The sequence below is a fragment of the Triticum aestivum genome, chromosome 7A, assembly GCF_018294505.1.
Source record: "Triticum aestivum cultivar Chinese Spring chromosome 7A, IWGSC CS RefSeq v2.1, whole genome shotgun sequence".
NCBI classification, from domain to species: domain Eukaryota; kingdom Viridiplantae; phylum Streptophyta; class Magnoliopsida; order Poales; family Poaceae; genus Triticum; species Triticum aestivum.
The window spans coordinates 303,892,381-303,907,620 of NC_057812.1; the positions used below are offsets into that span (position 1 = coordinate 303,892,381).

The 15,240-nt window shown below is 39.5% G+C and overlaps 2 long non-coding RNA genes across 2 annotated transcripts; both read right to left on the reverse strand.

Moving 5' to 3' along the window:
* Window positions 1-1,520: 1,520 nt before the first annotated feature.
* LOC123153471 (uncharacterized) lies at window positions 1,521-6,340 on the reverse strand. The gene is made up of 15 exons (XR_006476511.1): window positions 6,082-6,340; window positions 5,745-5,993; window positions 5,246-5,311; window positions 4,460-4,775; window positions 4,243-4,391; window positions 3,984-4,160; window positions 3,778-3,904; window positions 3,501-3,704; window positions 3,125-3,419; window positions 2,843-3,037; window positions 2,647-2,763; window positions 2,320-2,579; window positions 2,151-2,226; window positions 1,930-2,059; window positions 1,521-1,831 (listed from the first exon to the last, which is right to left on the reverse strand). It is a non-coding gene; the product is annotated as an uncharacterized lncRNA (long non-coding RNA).
* A 706-nt stretch (window positions 6,341-7,046) lies between these two features.
* Window positions 7,047-9,736, reverse strand: LOC123150411 (uncharacterized). The gene is made up of 3 exons (XR_006475091.1): window positions 9,108-9,736; window positions 7,732-7,940; window positions 7,047-7,323 (listed from the first exon to the last, which is right to left on the reverse strand). It is a non-coding gene; the product is annotated as an uncharacterized lncRNA (long non-coding RNA).
* Between the last annotated feature and the right edge of the window lie 5,504 nt (window positions 9,737-15,240).

A 15,240-nucleotide genomic window follows, 5' to 3' on the forward strand; every position in this document is an offset into this window, starting at 1 on the left:
TTATTGAGTTGTAATATCTTCGTGGTTTATTTCTTTTGAAATTGGACGGTAATTTTTGTTCTCCTATTTGGCTTAGATGGATTGATCATGCACGTCACGCTCCGAAGCAAAGAGCCGGGATTTATTGTAGAGTCAGGATTTGAACCAAAATTATGTGGGTTTTTTTTAGCTGAAGTTAGATCAAGCCTGCTAAACTCCGTAGCCTGCTTAAATTACGTGTTTTTATGAACATATTCTCGTTTAGCTCTTGAGAATTAAGTATAAATATACTAATCCAAAACGTTTATTTTTTCATCAACACCATACATGTACGTACACTCTACAGTGACGTTAGAGGGAAATACAGACCATGCAATATATATCATTCAAGGATCTTTGTCTTGATGGTTAGCACATTGTGACTCCACCCAGTTTTTCATGGATCGGATCCCAGCGCGCCTGCTATTTGTTTTTTGTTGCTTCTTTTTAATGTATCTTTACCTCGACAAAGCCAACTCAAAAAAAATAGATGACGGTGAACCCACGGAGTCAATCTGTACTTTATTATTAGGGATAGATTGGATTAAGGGGATTGTACATGTATCTATCTAAATAGGATGTGGAGTCCTGTACCCAGTAGGAGTCAGACTTACACTTTCCATGGACTCATGTATCCAGTAGGAGTCGGACATGCATTGGCTTGCACTTTCCATGTCACCCAGTAGGATTCGGACTGCTCAACTTATGCACTTTTCAGCTACGGGTCTTGTTTTTTTATTCTCATTTTTTCATGTGCGGCGAGCACAGTTCTGTTGTTGTGGAGAGTGAGATAATTTTTGCGGTTGCATTCTTTTTGAGAAATACCTATACTTCTCAGTTGAAATTGCTATCTAACTTATTGAGTTGTAATATCTTCGTGGTTTATTTCTTTTGAAATTGGACGGTAATTTTTGTTCTCCTATTTGGCTTAGATGGATTGATCATGCACGTCACGCTCCGAAGCAAAGAGCCGGGATTTATTGTAGAGTCAGGATTTGAACCAAAATTATGTGGGTTTTTTTTTAGCTGAAGTTAGATCAAGCCTGCTAAACTCCGTAGCCTGCTTAAATTACGTGTTTTTATGAACATATTCTCGTTTAGCTCTTGAGAATTAAGTATAAATATACTAATCCAAAACGTTTATTTTTTCATCAACACCATACATGTACGTACACTCTACAGTGACGTTAGAGGGAAATACAGACCATGCAATATATATCATTCAAGGATCTTTGTCTTGATGGAAAATATAATAGAAAAAAGGACATAGATTTTCGAAAAAATGCGTACACTCTACAGTGACGTTAGAGGGAAATACAAAGGATTATGTACACTCTACAGTGAAGCTATTAAATAATTATTGATCAACACAGTACACGATTCTGTACTATTTGTGATTTCCACATTATTGTCATGTCTGAACCCGCAAACATCAAATTTTGAAGCACTCCATCATCTCTTATAATTGGTAACCCCAAAAACTTGAAGCCAAATAAAATCAATAGAAACAAACTATAAAATAATTATTGATCAACACGGTACATGATTCTGTATTATTTGTGATTTACACAGTATTGTCATGTTTGAACCCCCAAACATCAAATATTGAAGCACTCCATCATCGCTTATAATTGGTAACCCCAAAAAAAATTATATCCCAGCAAGCTCCAAATTTTTTCTACATATATGTAAGCGATATCTTAAGTAGAAACCAAAATCTATTATTAATTGTCATTGTCTCCCTGCTCATTGTCTATTAATTGTTGGCTGCAAGAATTCTCTCTGACAAATCACCTTCCACCGATTGAGCTCCCTACACAATCATATTGATAGGAAAACAAGGTTAGCATATTGGAATCAGATATTTGAGTCATTTGATATTTTGAGATGAATTGATACTATTTGACATACCAATTTAATTTTGGATTTTCCTAATGCAATTGATGAATTCCAATACACCAGCAGGCATGTTATCTTCACATTCATTGTCCTTGAATGTTAGCACTTGGCCCAAAGTTAGTTTTCTGAGTTCATATCCATCCTATTCATTCATTTTTTTTGTAAAAGAATGACATCAGCATTAGATGTATAATAATCATAAAAGCAAATATCTACACGGTTGCAATATTTACCTTTAAAAATGGCAAATGTTGTCTTTCATCTTCCCATGTGGACATGAATAGGGGAACAAGATAACCAGACAGTTCCCTTATATAAGAATACAAATATAATTTATTAATATTCTCTACATAATCAAATCAACAAATAATCAATATATAGTATTCATCTTCTGAAAAATACCTGTTGTAAACTGGAATATCATCTAGGATTTTATGATGCCATAGGAGAGTATCCTCGTTCCATCTAGACCCAGGGCATGCTTTTGACATTGCTTTCGGTAAGTGTTCGTTAATCCATATAATTTTTTTCAAATATTTTGCGAGTGGGTTGTATCGGTATATTGGATTAAAAGGAGTAGGGTCCAAAATGTATACTGTTCTTGTATCTTGGTCCAATGTGAATAGAATGAATTCATCAATGGATTATACTGGGATATGGATCTGAAATAGGCTAGATATTAGATGCAATAATAAAAAATTGTTCTAAAATATACAAAAGTGCTCTTACCGATTTGCATGTTGAAACATTATATTTGATACCGGGCCAACTACGAACAAAATTTGCTAGTTGCTCCACATCTAACTTTTTACGGAAATCTGGGTGCCTTCCAAAATCAGTAGTCATCTAGTATATGAAATTATTGGTTAGAAAGATAATAAAAAATTAGAATATAAAAAAGTATATAACGAATATAAAAACTTACCCAAGATTTCATGTCCAGATAATGCTTTGCCATCAATTGCTTTTTTTTTATGTTTGGATGTCATCCAACATAATCTTTCATACGATCAAGTTAAAGCAATCTCGGTCCATGGGTAAATCATCCTTTAGCATTCCTTGTAGTTTTCTAAGAGACAAGCTTATTGGATATGGTTTTGAACTCTGAATCCATACTTTCCTGATAATCATACAAATTAAGAAAATAAACCATTAAGAAAACAATTCAGATACTATACAGTTGCAATACTAATTTAAAATGACTTACTCTAAAATCTCGGTGTAATTGATTGATTTAATGAAACTACAAAGTCCAGCTGTTAACTCATGTAAGGTCATATTAGAAAGAATTGATATTAGTGATCTGTATTTGTTTTCAACAGATAACGGGTTTTTTGTTTTTGTTTTTTTATATCATCTAAACTTTCCAATATTTGAACATCATCAGGATCCCCCTTGCTGTCATCGTCACTTTCTTCAACGATTGTAGTCATTGCTGCCGTGTTTGTTTTCCAACATAATAGTATGCTGGCTAACTTAAATCTAAAAGAAGTAATCATTTCCTGTGCAACACGAACAATTATTAGTATATTTCAAAAGTACTTTTTGTACGAGTAACATACTTTTTATTTAAAAAAATATACCTGTGTAATTGGGTAGGATAGTGCACATCCGGTAAAAAATTCCATAAATTTAACCATAAATAAACCACATGAAGAGCTATCTTTTTGAATTGCCTTTTGTAATTGTTCTGTGATCTTCCATTCAGTAAGATCAACGTCTTTCCAATCGTCACTTACCAACTTTTGACTTTTAAGAAGGTCCAAATGAAATTGTATTCCTCGTAGCTAAAAATAAAATAGTGGTAAGAAGAAATGATACACATTAGCAAAGTATATTAAAAATCGTGTTGTAACTAACCGTATTAGCGAGATCATCTCTGTCAGAATTCCAGCACAATGAGTCTAGTACTTGAACCTCACATTTTTTTTGTATTCACAACAGCTAAATACCAATGTGTGTTATTGGCATTTATTGGAAGTTTAATCTGTAATAAAGATAATTAGGAAAATAGTAAATGAAATGTATGAAACCTAGAACGTGTAAAGTATGAATATGGATATTACCATGTCATGCTGCATATATTCAAGGACAGTCTCTGTCATGAAGGCACTATCTTCTTGTATTCCAATGGTGCCATCTCGTTTAAATAGTGAGGTAACAAATGGACTCTCAAAATATACTTTATTATCATTCTGGAGATGTATTTGGTCCTTTATACAACATATATATGCATTGATCACCTATAATCAAGAATTAAAAAAATACATTACTAATTGATATTAGTGATTAGAAACTTTTTCCTGTTTGAGTAAGGGTACTTACATCATCATTTACCCACTCTTTTTCATCTAGCAGGCACATCAATTGATGTTGCAAGACAGAACTTCCATCTATCTGAACCAGCAATTGTTTTCTGAAAGATGATTCTATTGCTATATGAGCACATAGATCATGGTCGGTCAATGTATAGTCTGCAGAAAATCAAATAATTTAAGAATATATTGTACACGAAAGCACACGTAATAAATTAAGCAAATACCTTGTGGGAGATAATCATATGTCTCATCAACTTTGATCTCTTTATGTGAATCTGGTTCCTTAACATCATGCAATAGAGAAACATGAGATATTGTCGAGCTAGATGGGGATGGAGGTGATGGTAGTGTATCATGATTCATCTGATTATCTGATACCGGCACGATCGATTCAAAACACTCTGAACCTGGAGAAGATGTTTTCATAGTTGGTGACACAGGTGATGGTTCCAGAACACCTGATTCAGAAATTTTTGCCTTTTTGGAAGGTCGGTTATCAAAATCCTCTGCAATGTTCAGTTCAGTGATGTCATCTATTTTCTGCAGTCACAACAAAAATAAAATGTAAACCTCCAACCGTTAGATCAGTTGAAACAGAGGCACCACAGAATAGGCAGAGGAATTAGAGGGTAGACTACGATTTCCTACAAATGTTTGGCCGAGTTATCGACAGGGTGGTTATTTTTTTGTTCTGGGATTACTGGCTGAATGCAATTCACCATAATGGGTGCTTTTTTTTCTTTTCACCCAGATAATAATACCTCCAGAAAACTGTTAGTTTTATAGCAGGCATATGAAAAAGAATGTCTGTACTCCAGAAAGATCATAGGCAGATGAAAGACCACAAATTTGAATACATATCACTTGTTCCCCTCTTCATGATGATTGAAATTAGATGAATTTGTAACCTTTTTGTTTCTCTAGTGAACATGAAACAGGGACAACAATTCAGAAACAATAAACTCAAACAGAGGCTCTATGAACTGATTATCTTTCAAGGGGATACATACCTCTGGTGTTGCTGCCACAGGAAATATTGGACGGCTCGACGTATGTTCATCGCTGATCTTAAGGTCCTGAAAAAAGAATCAAAGATGCAAATCATGAATGAAGCAACCAAAAAGGATGCCAGGAGCCATTTTAGTTACATGTAAAAATTCATAAGTTAAACACACTTAGCTATAAACCACAAACTACACCTGAGTTCACACCAAATCAGAACCATTCAATAGATAAGTCTGAATAGATTGCTATGTAGCTACACACAACAATCTGCATTACACGAGGCTTACTAAATGATTTGGCTTGCAAGCTGGTCGATCTATTTCTTCTGCTCTGAAGCCAGTTGATTACTTTTAAGCAATCTACTTTTCGACCAGAAGGATCAATCCAACAGGTAACCAGTAGCCAGCTTTGTACATGTACCAGGGCTCACATATGTGTCGATGCATACACAGAGAAACAGGGGACAGAAAAATAAGTCAAAACAGGGGTCAAGGGTATACATACTTAGGCTGTAGCCGACGCAGGCGGCATTGGACAGCTCGACGGCTGTTCTTCTACCTTCGCCGAACTCGGCGCTTCTTCTACCTCCGGCGAAATCGGCGCTTCTTCCTGCGGCGAACTCGGTGTCGACATTGGATGCTTCGTCCAAAACTGACCTGATGGAGATTCGAGCCGAGGACCCTCCCTTCTTATAGCAGCCAACAACAATCTGGGTCGGCAGCTCCATTGATTTGCGTTGGACAAGGACACGGACTGCAATCCATACAAATCGATTTGTGTTGGACAAGGAGACTGCAATTCCATCCAAATCATACACGGAAGCAGAGGTTGAGAAGGTTACATCGGGGGAGGCGGGAGAGGACTGGCTGTGGCGGACATGTCACAGTGGAGCGTGCTCGCCGCCGGCGATGGCCGACGGCGTACCCAACCTGAGCTGTGCCCCCTTCGCGGCGCCAACGAGGTCCTCCCACGGCGACGGCGCATGGGGGCAGCAGCAGCTGGTCCCGCCGCGCCGCACCATCTTCTCCTGCTCCGTCGCGCCGCCCCTTCTGCTCCGTCACGCCGCCTCTTCTGCCACAGCTCCGTCCGCTGAGCGTTTGGATAAAACGTTCTTTTATAACGAAACGTAGAGACGTCCGGTCAGAATAAAGAGACGGGCCAAGGCCCAACTGTATTGCAGCCCAGCTAAACGAGAACGTACCAGTTAATTGAGTTGCACGTACAAATTTTAGTACCGCTTCGAATAAGTTTTAAAATTCAAACTGAAAGCGTAAATTTACGGGAAGAAAGTGCATTGTGACGGTGAACCCACGGAGTCAACCCGTGCTTTATTACTAGCAAAAGAGCCCGTGCGTTGCAACGGGAGAGATGAATAATATTTTTTCTATAGATAATTTGTTGTAATCAACATACTTTAGAGTGAACCGGCGCAGGATATCTCAGGAGGAAAATAAATTGGATACAGATTTAATTTATTAAATGAATCTAGCAAACCTTTATTAATTACATGCGCATCTTGTAATCTCTAGAGTATACTTTTTGCGTGACGATTCACTTATTGTAAGCCTTGAGTTCCTCGTTTTCTTCTTCATCGTATATAAAATGAGTGAATCTACACTTCAAAACATGTCTATATACATCTGTATGCTATCTATATTGAAATCTCTAAAAAGACTTAGGAACGGAGAGAGTATTTCCTTGATCGGTTTCAAGCTCAAGATGTCCAATTGATCACTTCCAGGCAAAGTATGTGCAAATGCAGGGTATAGCTAATTATAATTGAACGCTTTCTTTGTAAAATAGACATAAGAAATTTATTTTTTTGGGATTAACTCCAAGCCAAATATACATAATAAATTCATTTGACTGAAACTTTCATCATCAAGTTAGGCTAGAGGAGCCAAGTTCAGAAAATTCAGGGTATTACTGGTGCTGATCCATGCCAACAACCATCCTTGGAAGAAATATCGCTCCAACGAAGGACTATCCCTCATCTTCTTGGCGTGTTTAAGTTATAGTACGTAGCATGATTTCATTGAAATGGGATCCCCGCCCTCGGAGTGTATCCATAGAACTCCCTCACCTACACAAATAATAAAATGAAGTTATAAGACTCAGTCTAGAGTCTTACCCCGATTCACGACCTTCCATTTATATAAGTAGACACAAAGTACTATTAGATCTAAGAAGCACACCAAAAAGTACAGAATCATCTCTAGGGTAACATGATTGAGAACAACAACACTGAAACTATCTTGTGATTTTCTAATAGAGAAGTACAGAATTACTATGGCAATGACATATACTTATTTATAGGAAAGGCCGCAAAGGACACACATAGACGTTTGGTCTCAGAAGCATCACCCATGAGCAGTCTTTATGCTCAGACATTTAGAAGAACACTTGTTGCACACACTGCAGTCTCACAATAGGATAGAAAAAAATGCTACATATCAGAGTGGAGTTAGGGAGAGATGTTACTGCTATATACCCGGAGATGGTATGCGCATCCTCTCAAGCTGAGATGGCTCTCGCATCCTCTTAAGTGATGGTGACTGTGTGTGCTCACGTACTCGCTGGCTATGGCAGCTCCCATGTCCTCGGAAGCGGCAACAATCCTCGTGATCTTGTGTCCTTGCTGGTTGCGGCGGTGCCACTGCGAATCCTGGCATGCAGCAGCATCACGGAAGAAGGATGGCACTGAAAACATTGGTGCAGAAAGCAAATCAAGAAGAATCTGAAGGCTAATGTAGTGGAAAAAATATACGCTAGTTCCAGGAAATTAAGAATAGCATTTTTTTACAATTCTTTCTATGAATCATTTCTCGTAAATCCTGTGCCTATACTTCTTTAGTTGCACACTATTTATTAAAAATAGTGCTCATATAGCAGGTGAATTCACCAATCAAATAGCCACCCATAAACTGATATGTTCACAAATCTAATTCCATCTAGCTAACAAACACCAACTGAAGTCCTTCAATTCTAGATATTTCTAATCCTGTTTACACATCGTAATCCTGTTTTGCTAGGTGCAGCTAGCATAACTATTCTGCAAAGCTAATTCTTCACTGAAGGAAAATCATAACCTAGGTGCAGCTAGCATATCTATATTCTGCAAAGCTAATTGTTAACTGAAGAAAAAGCATAATCGAGCAAGGGGACAGAAATAATAACTACAACAGGGGAGTCGAAAACATTTTAACATCATAAAAGCATTAAAAATATTGTCTTTGAGATCGCCATCTTAGATACACAAATAGTGAGATACATAAGCAGATTTATACACAATAGTATCGATGCATGCATGAGCAAAGTAGCCTATGTATGCAGTTCAAATTAAGTGAAGCAAGCTCATACAATAATTAGAAGGTTTAATACAGTTCTCTGTTTCAAACTGTTTTTCTTGTGATGCGGAAAAGAAATTCTTGTACAGTTGCAAAAATCATTATTCATAGTTTAAGAGTAATAATGTTCAGGCAGGCACAAATTTGGGAAAAATGCCACATGAATCTGAATTGAACCGTGCATGATTCACAATCGCATCTAAGTAAAAACCAACAGTGGCCCTCCATCTAAGCAATCCATGAGTACACGTTGATCTCAAGATTACTAACTAAAACCAAGTCTTGCAACAGTAAGGGAAGAAGACCATGACCACCAGTATCAAGTGCTGAAGAATCGTATTAGGTGTTTTACAATTACGGAGAGTCAAAGAGCAGTGAAGTGGAAGCAACGAGGCAACCAAAGCTTGCTATTCAGCTCATCTCCAACAACAGCGGCAGCAAGGTGGCGTTAGTGACGGTCAGGTCAAGGCCTCACAAACTTCAGGCTGTACGGGATACGTAGCTTCGAGGGGATACATACCTCTCGTGTAGCTGCCACAAGAGACATTGCACGGCTCGACGGGCGTTCTTGTTCCTCCGGCGAACTCGGCGCTTCTTCGTCCGGCGAACTTGGCGGCGACATTGGATGTTTGGTCAAAAATTGCTATTTCGATGGGATGATGGAGATTATGGTCGAAGGGCAAAACCTGATGGAGATTCCGACCGAGGACCTTTGCTTCTTATAACAGCCAATCAAATCCGGGTCGGGCACTACATCAATATGTGTTGGACAAGGACACGGCCGGCCTCCAATTTCCCATCCAAATCACGACAGGAGGAGCGGAGGTTGAGAAGGATAACACGCGGGAGGCCAGAGAGGACTGGCGGCGGCACGGCCGGTGTACCATCCTCAAGAACGCCCATGAGCGCAGCAAGGCCATGGCATCCGCCTTCTCCTCCGCCTCGGTTGTAGCCGTGTAGCAAGCGCACGACGTCCGCCTTCTCCTCCGCCTCCTCTGTAGCCGCGCCCATGGCGTCCACCTTCTCCTCCGCCGTGGCTGTAGCGGTCCGACGAAGGCGCCACACCTCACCTGCTCGTGCTCCGCCGTCGCTGCCATCGCTGGAAAGGGAGGAGTTTTGGATAAGATGAATCAGGGACCGCAGACTGAATATCGAACGAACATAGGTTTTTTTTTGTAAAACCGAAGCATCGCCGTTCGTGCCCAAATGGCCTATGTGGGGCGGACGAGCTATCGGCCAGAGTTGGCCCATCTGACCGAGCAGACTCGTCGCTCCAGCCCAACATCGACTACGCTCGGAAACAATTGTCATCAGCAAACCAAACGATTTTTTAGTACCACCTTGCGTATATATTTTAAAATCAAACTGAAAGCGTAAATTCACGAGAAGAAGCGTATTGTGACGGTGAACCACGGAGTCAATCCGTGCTTTATTATTAAGGATATTCACGAGAAGAAGCGTATTGTGACGGTGAACCCACGGAGTCAATCTGTGCTTTATTATTAGGGATAGATTAGGGAGAGAAAAAATTAAAATAAGGAGAGACTAGCACACATGCCCGTGTGTTGCAACGGGGTAATAAAGACATAGACATTATTCTATTGGCAAACTTGATGACAATACCTATATGAATTTCATACATTTTTACTAAAATATCTTTAGCTAAATAGAAAATGCATATAACACTGACATCTTTCAATACTGCAAGGTTTGGGAAGTGACGTGCAAATTTATGTGAATAACTTTTTATGAATTGAAGTAGCTAAGGATTAATAATGGAAAATTTATAAAAAACATATCTTCTATTCTGAGCAATCATGAATAATCTACACTGGAATTAGTTAATGCCAGATTTTTACTAAAATATCTTTAGCTAAATAGAAAATGCATATAACACTGACATCTTTCAATACTGCAAGGTTTGGGAAGTGACGTGCAAATTTATGTGAATAACTTTTTATGAATTGAAGTAGCTAAGGATTAATAATGGAAAATTTATAAAAAACATATCTTCTATTCTGAGCAATCATGAATAATCTACACTGGAATTAGTTAATGCCAGATTTGCAAGTGGCCTAAAAAACGGCCTATGCCTCATGCGTATTGTTGCTCAAGTGAACAATGCACAAATTCTTTATTTCCGCCGAATTCCATTTGATCATGTACAAGCAAGGCACATCTGATATTACTCAAGCATATAGGTTTAACAATATTGTTTATTTAACATTTATCATGTAATATGCACCCTTTTTTCGCCAAGCCCCCATCTGCTCCTTATATAGTCTATTGAAATCTGAATCCTATGAAATGCAAAGTGGTCCTGCATGTAGAATTGAATCTATCTACACATATGACATTTACCCTTGACGGATTTTTTTGCTCGAACAGAATTTATGTTTCAAACTTCCTGCTCATAATAGCGCAATCAAATTTTATTTCTTCTTTTGGTTTCTTTCCTTTCGTGCTCATATCCTGGGACCCACTACTTCTTGAGGTGGAGGATTAATTTCCTTCCTTCCTTTTCCTTCAAAGAGAAATTTATTTCTTCTTTTGATTTCTTTCCTTTCGTGCTCATATCCTAGGACCCACTCCTTGAGGTGGTTGATTAATTTCAAATCATAGACAAATATAAATTGGTGTAACGTGGTGTAATATAGCGAGGTGGGACTAAGGGCGGATTGGTTTGGCGGCTCTTTTTCTACCTGATTGGCGGGATTCCGATCCGCACACCACTGTATATTTTTTGACTGGGCCGCCACTAAACGAATCGATGAGTTGAGGCCCATGAAGGGGGATCGAGAGGCCCAGAGAGACGTATATACGAAGAAGGGGGATCGAGAGGCCCAGAGAGATGTATATATGAAGGGAAAAGAAGGTAAAATAGTACCACCTTAGAAAATAATATAGATGAAAAAACTGAAAGCGTAAATTCATGAAAAAAGCGTATTGTGATGATGAACTCGACAAAGTCAATCTGTGCTTTATTATTAGAAATAGCAAAAATGCTCGTGCGTTGCAACGGGAGAAAAACTATTATATACATCTGAGTTCTAACACAATAACCATGTTTCACGAAACCCGCCCTCCCCCCATCCCACCTCCACTTGTGCCTTTCTCACGTGCCCACGGCGACTGCTGCTTCTTCCCCAGCCCCACCCACACATGTACCTGCCCCACCCACGCTTCATACACGTGCCCACGGTAATCATGCTTTCTACGCGCTCGCACTTTGAGGAACCGATGAGAGGATGCTAACGGAGGAGTTCTATCCTCATGTGCATCGGACACATGCCTCATGTCGTCCTTATCAACAACAGCGACCAACAACCAGGCCTCGGCCGAGGCAACACGACGGCCCCGACGTTCATGTGTATTCATGGCTTGATGCACAACATGTGGCCGCATGTCTTCACACCGGCAGAGGTGGCCTATGCTGCTAAGCTCCCTCACTCCCACCAGCTAAAATCTATGCCTTTTTTCATAGCAATGAACTCTAGAACCTTGACCATCTAAGAGAAGATAATTTTTCATCAAATTAATAAACAGACCAAATTTGAATGTACCTCATCAAATGAAGATTGCTAAAGTGTGGCGACCTAGCATAGATGTTTCACAGCCTCAAGGCATGAAGAATGAGAGAATTGAGATGCCTGCTGCTACGTATACTATGTAGAGTCTTACATCAGAAACCTATCTACTTTTCAGTAGGAAAATTTAGCTACTTTCTAGACTTATGTGCCTGACTTGATAACTTATAAACACGCTCGACCATTAATCTATTTCGCAGACTTCAACATGTACAATACCCATACAGAATTCAAAAAATGTTCAGCTAAGTTGGCAATGCAATAATACCCACATCTTATTCTTCGATCAAAAGGAGGTAAGTGTAGATAAAAAAATATGTCATGAGCACCATAAAGAAAAACAATTATCAAATGACAAGGGAAAGCGTAGTTTTGCACAAATTACTATTCATGCACCTGAAAGATCGACACAAAGTAGAGCCAATAAAGTATTGAGTCAATAATATCACTATCATCTCAAGGTTCTTCTTCTATCTCCGTCCTTCTCACCTCCTCTCCGAGCAAACCTACTGCCCCATCCAAATCAATCTCATGTCTTCATCGACCACACAACCAAAGTACCAATTGTCAAAAATCGAATCACCACTCTGGTTGATTGTTATAAATCTCGTTTTCCTTTTCAACTGAGCTCTACAATGCTGAAATTTCTAAATCCATGTGGTTTCCTTTTTCTGTCTTTCCACTGTTTCCTTGAAATTGAGTTAGTGAACCGGACATGTCCTCCAGACCATGGCCTGCACAAATCCCAAAAGGAAGCTCTAAATATGTTGGTAACCTGGTTTATCATTCAGCTTCTTAGAGTACATTTGCCCTTCAACAATCTTGCATGCCTGCAATCAATTTGTAGAAAATACTGAACATCCGATGTCTAATTTAAATATGAGGAAGCACGCAGCATGTATACAGTACCTCCATAGGCAAATATACAGGCCGGGAATCATTTTCAGACTACATGCAAGTCCAAGTAGTATGCTGCAGATTGTAGTTGTATCATTGCATGAAGTACTGAACAACTAATATTCGTGTTCCTCTCTCATCAACAGGAAATCTAACATCAAACAAAATAACAGGAGAAAATTGAAAATTCAAATTGGGAAGAGATAATAATCATGAATTGATGCTAAAAAGGACACTGGTATAACATTCATAACTAAAATTGTGAAGAGGTATCAACTTAACAGAGATAGATCTTTGCAATGTTGCAAAAATCAATGCATGGGACTCAGGCAGATAGGTTGTACAGAAAATCATTATTCGAAGTTTCGAACCAATTCCTTACACACCTGCATCAATGAAGAAGAACAAGCCAAAAATCTGTACGCACATCTTTCTAATATTCTAGCAGCACTGATTAGTCACTCGAGAACGTAGTGATAATATGAACAAACCAAAGAACACCCAAATCAAAGCATGAGACGCAAGGAAGAGAGACAAAATGGCACACATCAAAGAAGGTCACCACATCGTTCTTGCGTCCCTCGCCCGTGCGGCCGCGGTGGCCATCAACTGCTCCGGATCGGCAGCCTCTGGCGGTCGCTCTTGGAAGGACGTCACCCTCCCCCTGGCGCGCCACGGCGGGCTCTTCCTGCCGCTCATCGTGCTCGCCTCCACCCTCGCCGTGGCGCTCCTCCTCCCCAACTTCCACGCCGTGCAGCCCCTCACCGCAGCCGCGCTCCGGGACACAAACAGATAACATATGTAGGCTGACTTGAGCAAAGAAGATCACAAGATGAAAAAATTAATCATCATCACAATAAAATAACTCTTTCTCCTCAATCTGCATAGCAGAGCATGATGACGCCCAAATAGTTACATAATTTGCCTCCTTTCCATATACCTAGATAATTAGATTTCCTTGAAGGAAGAGTCTGTAAGAAAGGAATATGTAGAAATTAGAAAACCAACATAAAGCAAACTGACATTCATCTATCCTTACCAATTGAGGTGCATTAGTGAGAAAACCGAAACTTCTTACCATGTTGCTTGCGCAAGTAGCAGGCTTCCTAGGTTTGAATCACTCGAAGAGATGAATGGCCAAATCGCTGCAGCTGCTCTGTTCTGCTGATTGTGCGGGAGGACGAAGTGGTGAAGACACAGATGTGGGGACGGATTGCATCACCAATTCGATAGCCAAAACGACTAATAAATTCCATCTTTATAAACAACAATACGGGTTTGCACACTTGTAACCTTCGGCCAGTGTGTTGCAACAGGAGAAAAAATAGTTCTTCTCATGTCCCTGCCTCGGTAAATAGATTTCAAATAATGCCTTAATATTCAATCTTGCATATCAAAATAGGGAGAAAAGGTAGTTCCTACCTCCCAGCTGGTAGGGTTGTCAGCACGGACTCCACAAACTTTTCGGGTTCGATTCCAACTTCTAACTGCGCAACTAGCTGAGCATGATCGACATGTCCATTCATTGAATCATCCTCGCCATAGCGAGTTCGTATGGGCATTCCTTAGAGAACCCAACCTGCTAGTCGTCTTCACTCTTCTCATTCAATTCTTGAATTTCTCATGCCGTGTAATACTCATCAGGCCTAAAAAAATATGACGAAAGATGTAGGATTCAGAGTATAGATCTTTAGAAAGATAACTTTTCTTTCAAAACAAAAGCCACATGTGAACCAAACTCTTCTTTCACAACAAAAGCCATCTGAACCAAGTCTGATGCCCACTAAAAAAACACTATGTTTAATGCATGCAACTCTAAGTGGAACTTATGCAGATAAACGAAGCAACATGATGATAGAAATCTGGAGATGGCACTAATTGATCTAGTGGGTCTCATCTGTAGTTTGTAGGTAAATAAGCGGACCCAAGTGAACTTGATGTCCTAGATAGTTTGTACAAATGCTCATATTGCACTGCTCCTTTGAACCAGGCCGAAATACATATCGCGAATTCATGCGGCTGTACCACTCACATAACATGTGGAATTTAGATGGGCAGAAAAACATCGTATAGGCACTTGCAATCGAGATTCCGTAAACCGTGAACCACGCAGCTGCTGCGTTGTCATTAGTTACCAAATGGCAGAGGAGAGTAGAGGTAGCAGCAATA